This window comes from Nicotiana tabacum, chromosome 13 (genome assembly GCF_000715075.1).
Source record: "Nicotiana tabacum cultivar K326 chromosome 13, ASM71507v2, whole genome shotgun sequence".
NCBI lineage: Eukaryota > Viridiplantae > Streptophyta > Magnoliopsida > Solanales > Solanaceae > Nicotiana > Nicotiana tabacum.
Window position 1 is genome coordinate 33,083,922 of NC_134092.1, and position 6,948 is coordinate 33,090,869.

The following is a 6,948-nucleotide window of genomic DNA, read 5'->3' on the forward strand; positions in this document are numbered from 1 at the left end:
AGTTTATTTTGGCAAAATTTATGGATGGCGTATTTTTCTATCACCAAATTGAACCCGTAAGTAATTATTAAACCAAATAAATAAGAAAATATGAGGGACATAATATTAGTCCCCAATAAAGTTCACCTACAAAAGAGAATAACCATGTCAACAAAAGTTTCTGCTTGTCTTACGGGAACCAAAACTTGTAAGAGAAAAGGGAAAAAAACTTTAAGAAAAAGTAGAAAACACCTTCCGTTTCATCTACTTTACTCACTTAGAGAGTTGAGAAAATCACATAAAACATCTAATTTCAGTTCTTTAAGTTATGATCTAAAACAATTATTATAGTATTAGCTTGACATGGTGGCGGAGCCAACATACAATGAAGAAGTTACAGAAATAGGATACAAATAAATCTTTTATACATATTTTAAATTTTGAATCCCCTTGTATAAGAAAATAAAGGTTCAAATCTTAGTTATGATATTTTAATTTTTTTTGAATCTCATTGTCAAAATTCAGGCGCTGATTAGATAATCCCACAATAATTGTAAAGGCAGTTCATTTTCTTCCAAATAGATAAATTGTAAGCTCAGCTCATCTTCTTCCACATAAAAAATAGTGTATGAAAGAATAAAATGAAAATTCATCAAAACAATGCATTATGATGAGTATGTATATGTAGGCCTTAAAAATCCTTCATTAATCATTCTTCCACTTTTCAGACATTTTCTCTTTGTTTTTGTTTTTCCCCTCAAATTACTTTGTAGAGCTTCCCTTTTGGCACTTGTCCTTAATCCATTTAAACCCAAGAGAAGTGCCACTCTTTACCTTCTTTGGACCCACCACAGCCGCAGACTTTGCCTTGTCAGCCCCCACTGCCGCCGCTGCCTTCGCCTTGTCGAAACTCGCCGATGCCGCCGCCGTTACCTTCTCCATCTTCTTGCCGCTGCTTTTTCCTTTGCCGCCATCATCTTCATATCCGACGTCGTATTGACTGCCCCACTGATCCGCCCAACTATTTCCGTTACTTCCCATTCTTGTTCTTGAGAAAAAAATTGAATCTTTAACAACCAATCACAACAAAGTTAGAATCTTTAGCAACCAAATAAAATAAAGTTTGAATTTTTAACAACCAATCAAAAAAGAATTGCAATACTTAGTAATTAAAACAAGAAAAAGCTACAATTTTTGGCAAATAACACAACAAAAGGTGCAATCTTTGGCAACCAAACACAATAAGTTTACAATCTTTTTTTTTGGATCAGTCAATAAAATTAGAATCTTTGGCAACCAAAAAGAGTAAAAAGTGCAAAACAGAAGAGAAGATTTTACCAGAGAGATGGTGGTGGGAACAGATGGGGTTGCAAGATTAAAATAGCTGCTGTAAAGAGAAACGGTTTTTGTGATTGTGCGATATATGTGAACACAGACCAATTTGTAAGAAAGGTTTTTGTGATTGTAATATATGTGAACAGAATATAAAGGGACCGATGTAAGAAAGGAATTTAAGGCAGTTAGCTATTGTAAATTGTAATCCCATTGGGATTGTTGTCCAAAAACAAAAAAATAAAAAAAGAAGCAAATCCCATTGGGATTCAACGCCGTGCTGTCAGGAATCTTCTTATGTTAGGTTTCAGTACATTAAGGCTAAAGTTTGGTAGTCTTACACTTAGCAGCTTGTATTCTAGTTGTATTTCTACTTTGAACCTTATGCTCTTATCTTTGAGGATTTTTCATTAATATTTTGTAGTTGTACTTTGACCAAGTGACCTGATGCTAAACTTAACTTGATATATTTCACAAGTTTGTAAAATTAAAGGAGAAAGGTAGTAAGCTACACGATAATGTAAAACCTCTTTATATGTGTATAGGTCAAAATCTACCACGGAATATTTAGGGCAAGAAGGTATTGTGGAAAAATCAGTCGAAGTCAATCAGAAAATGGCGAAACTCGTGGTCGGGATGCTTATAATGATCGAGGACGAAGTCCGCGGAAAGAACCGCAATGGTTAGCTTTTAGAATAGGATAATAGAGAGAAGAATAGGATAATAGAGGGAACATGTAATATTGATCTGATAAGAACATTTTTCTAAGAAAGATTCTCTCTCTAGCAAAGATACAAAGATTACATTTTCATCAAGATTCTTGATCATATTATCCCATACTTTTCCATCAGATCCGAGGATAGTTCGAACATTCTAGAATTTATCTGTCACTCATCATTGTCAGGAGGAACAATCATCTAGTCCATTCTTTATTGGGTGAATCACTCCTCATATTTACTTAAATATCATTTATTGCTATTTATTGCTAGTTACTCCTCCATTATTGCTCATACTTTATGAATATTTAGTGCATGTTATTATCAATCTCCTATTAGATATGTCCCATATTATCCACGCTTTCAGGATCCGCATTTAGAGATATTGTCGTTAATTAGGTTTAACCCATCATTATATAAATATAATAGTTTTAACTGAAAGTTATACTTTTTGGTCAAACAATTTGGCGCCAACTGTAGGGATTTTCTAGTTAAATTTTTAGTTTTCTCTAGATCTATAACTGACACGAATCGCTAACATAAAAAAAAAAAAAAAACAAGAACAAGCTCCCCTTTCTTTCTATGCACATATCTAATATGGCAGGTAGCGGGGAACAAAGAACAAGAATATTGAGTAACCTCCCAACCAACCTTATGAATATCATCAATGAGAGCTCTGAAGCAGTGGACGAGGACGCAACGCCCAATGCCTCCCCCAGTCGAGGTGGGTCACCCCCTCCTCACTGTAGCATCACAAAATCTCTTGGTAAGGGAGCCTCCACATCCGTGGTGGAAGAGATGCCACCAATAATAAAAAAGCTCCCCGAAGCTTAGCTAACCGGCACGCTAACCAGCATCCTCCATACACCCATTTGGGACACGGCTACAGAAAACGTGAGGACTTGCGTTATACCACTAGCGAACGAGCAGCATGATCAATTTTCTCCTTCTCCAACGACATGTATTACTTACAATGTCATTAGTAGTGCAGGTGACGACACTCTCGCATCCATTCTGAAAAGGATGGAGGAAATGGAGAATGAGAACAAAGCACTTCGGGACCAAATGAGAGAACACCAAGAAAGGGTCGATAATATACGGGGCGCCCCTAAGCTCTTGTAGAAGAGAGATGTCGGTCGGTTCGTCGAACAGTCGTATAGTGATGATGCCGCACCACATGCCATACCAAAGACCTTTAAAATGCCACCCTACCTTAAAATATATGATAGCACAACCGACCCCGAAGACCATGTGACTTATTACGTCACCGTCGTGAAAGGCAATGATTTTGCCAAGGAACAAGTATCCTCCATTTTGTTAAAATAGTTCGGCGAGACCCTCACGGGAGGAGCGTTAACGTGGTATTCACAACTGCCTGCGCGTTCCATTGAAACCTTCAAAGAAATGGCCGATAAGTTCGTAACAACCCATGCTGGGGCCAAGAAGGCCGAGGCAAGAGTAAACAACATATTTGCTATTAAACAATATCTGGGAGAGGGATTGAGGGACTTCCTCGCCTGGTTCAACCGAGTAAGAATGACATTGCCGAATGTATCGGAAGGTATGGTGGTCGCAGCTTTCCAGTACGGGTTGAGCAGAAATGGTTCAAGGGCAACAAGAAAGTTATTACGTCAGCTTATGAAGTACCCCCAACTACATGGGATGAAATACACAACGCGTATTGTGCTGAGGTCTGAGCAAACGAGGATGACCTCAACGGGCCGACTCATCGACTGACCTCTATACAAGCCGAATCTAGAAAAGTTCGAAGAAATGATGTCAGAGTGGACCTCGCAGCTCAGTGACCCAACAGGGAATGACATCTACCATATGTTAGAACTGCAATTGCATCCACTTCTCGCCATGAAGAGCGGCCACCCCGATCAAGAACAGGGACTCATCGGAACGAAAGAGGTATGCCCCCTTTATTATGCACTCACAATTTTTGTACGCCTTGGAGAAGATCGGACGAAAGTTGAAGTGGCCGCAAAAGATAATGTCGGACTCGAGTACTAGAAAGTCAGACGCCCTATGCGAGTTCCACCGAGAGTGAAGGCACAAAATCGAGGATTGCATCTCCTTAAGACAGGAGGTCATAAAAATACTATGACAGGGACACCTCAAATAGTTATTGAGCGACCGGGGAAGGATCAACTTTGCCATATGTTGTGAACAATATCAAGGACCGCCGAAACCACCCTCGCTGACCCGCACCATCCACATGATCATCAGCGGTGGTGATGATGCTTCCATCAATAGTGTGAAGTCCACCACAACCCATAAGCACAAACGGTCGATCACCCACGAACGGTATGATGAACTCGAAGAAAGTATCATCTTCGATAAGTCAGATACCAACAGTTTGGTTTTCCCTCACTATGATGGCCTTGTTATCACTTTACGAATTTTAGATACCGATGTGAGACGCATTATGGTAGATGATGGGAGTGGCGCGTGCATTATCCACCCTCGAGTACTTACATAAATAAAACTCGAGGATAAGATAGTGTCATGCTGCATCATGCTAATAGGTTTTAACAATGCAGTGGAGCAAATATCTAGCGAGATCACCCTCCCCGTCCTGGCCAGTGCCGTCACTCTAGAAACCACATTCCATGTCATGGACCATGACACATCATACAACACCATAATAAGGCGACCATGGATACACACCATGAGGGCCATCCCCTCTAGCTTGTACCAAATCATAAAATTCCCAACTCCATGGGGGATATTCAGTATACGAGGAAAGCAACGCATATCCCGGGAATTCTACCGCATCGCTCTAGACTACACAGTCACTCAACAGAGGAAGGACAGAGAAAAAGAAGCATAACAATCAACAGGGTCGGGGTCGATACACGATGATAGCGAAAACTTCATCAGAGACCCCGATACCATCGAAGCCGCAGGATCGACCATACAAGACCTCGACCCCGTTCAATTAGACAGCAACGACCACAGCAAGAAAGCTTACATCGGCTGCAAGCTTCAAGAACCAGGTAAATTTCATCAATTCTTAACTGCTAACGCGTACTTGTTTGCTTTTATCCATGCAGATATGTCAGGTATCCCGAAGGAAATAGCCACGCACAAGCTGAACGTCGATCCATTCCATCCCCCGGTGAGGCAGGTTAGGCGTAAGTTCAACAACGCAATTAATGATGCGTAAAAACGGCTCCATCAAAGAGTCGAAATACCCCAATGGGTCGCCAACGTAGTCATGGTGAAGAAGAAGACTAGGAAATAGAGGTTGTGCGTAGGCTTTACAGATCTGAAGAATGCATGCCCCAAAGATTCATTTACGTTGCCCTATATCGACCAATTCATCGACGCAATGGTCCGGGATGAACTACTGAGCTTCTTGGATGCCTACTCGGGCTATAATAAAATCCTCATGAAAGAAGAGGATCAAGAAAAAACTACTTTCATCGCCCATCAGGGGACGTACTGCTACAGGGTCATGCCCTTCGGGTTGAAAAATGCAGGGGCAACTTACCAAAGGTTAGTGACGAGGATGTTCAAAGACCAGATCGGCAAAACGATAGAAGTCTATATAGATGGCATGCTGGTCAAGTCCAAAAGGAAAGAGGATCACATCGACCATCTAAGAGAAACCTTTGACATACTCAGGCGGTACAAAATAAAACTGAATCCCTAAAAGTGTGCATTCGGCGTGGCCTCGGGAAAATGTCTAGGTAACCTGGTGTCGCAACAAGGGATTGAGGTCAACCTTGACCAAATCAGAGCCATCGAATGAATATCATAACACTTAACCACCAAAAAACAGGTTCAGAGGTTAACTGGCTGTATCGCCGCACTTTCAAGATTCATTTCTCGATCATCAGATAGGTGTCACAGATTCTTCGGCGTACTCAAGAAGGATAATAACCTTCAATAGACTTCTGAGTCCATCCAAGCCCTAAAGGAACTAAAAACATATTTGTCATCGCCACCATTACTTTCAAAGCTAGAGCTGGAGGAACGTCTCCTCGTCTACCACGTCGTATATGAAGTAGCTGTGAGCGCAGTCCTGGCCCGAGAAAATAAAGGTACGCAGTCTCCCATATATTACATTAGCAAAACACTAGTCGACGCCGAGACGAGATACCCTCACCTAGAAAAACTGGCTCTGGCCTTAGTCGTAGCTTCACGAAAGCTTAGACTATATTGCCAATGCCATCCTATCTCGGTCGTCTCGACTTTCCACCTAAGAAGCATTTTACATAAACCCTAGCTATCGGGCAAGTTATCTAAATGGGCCATCGAACTGAGGGAGCACGATATCACATATCAGACGCGAACAACGATAAAGTCACAAGTCCTTACAGACTTAATCGCTGAATTCGACGCAAAAATAATGCCCGAAGTCGAAAAAGAAGTCTTCTACACTTCTCCCCAGACACAAGGCCTCTAGGTCCTATACACTGACGGCGCGTCCAATGTGTCAGGGTCTGTACTGGGACTTACTCGAAGTCCCAACCGGTGAAGTGATTCGTCAGTCCATAATGTGCCCGGACATGGCTAACAATGAGGCCGAGTATGAAGCCGTAATTGCAGGGTTGAGATTAGCACTCAAACACGGGGCAAAACGGCTAAGACTACGCTGTAATTCTCAACTCATTGTCAACAAAGTCACAGAAACTTTCCAAATCAAGGAACGAAGGTTGCAAAAGTACCAGACCGAAATCTGCGAGCTATTGTCCGAGTTTGACGAATGCCAACTCGACCAAATCCCTCGAACACATAATACTGAGGCAGACAGCCTCGCCAAATTAGCCGCAACCACAAAAAACATTGCAACCGGAGACAGAAGTGTAGTCCACCTTCTTAACTCATCGATAGACCTAATCGAGGTACGAACCATAAACCTGACTTGTGACTGGCGCAACCGTATTGTCAAATATTTGTAGGACGGCGT

General features: G+C 41.6%; 1 long non-coding RNA gene across 1 annotated transcript; it reads right to left on the reverse strand.

The window, feature by feature from the left end:
• Positions 1 to 527: 527 nt before the first annotated feature.
• Positions 528 to 2,213, reverse strand: LOC107759342 (uncharacterized). The gene is made up of 2 exons (XR_001642162.2): positions 1,318 to 2,213; positions 528 to 1,046 (listed from the first exon to the last, which is right to left on the reverse strand). It is a non-coding gene; the product is annotated as an uncharacterized LOC107759342 (long non-coding RNA).
• Positions 2,214 to 6,948: the final 4,735 nt, after the last annotated feature.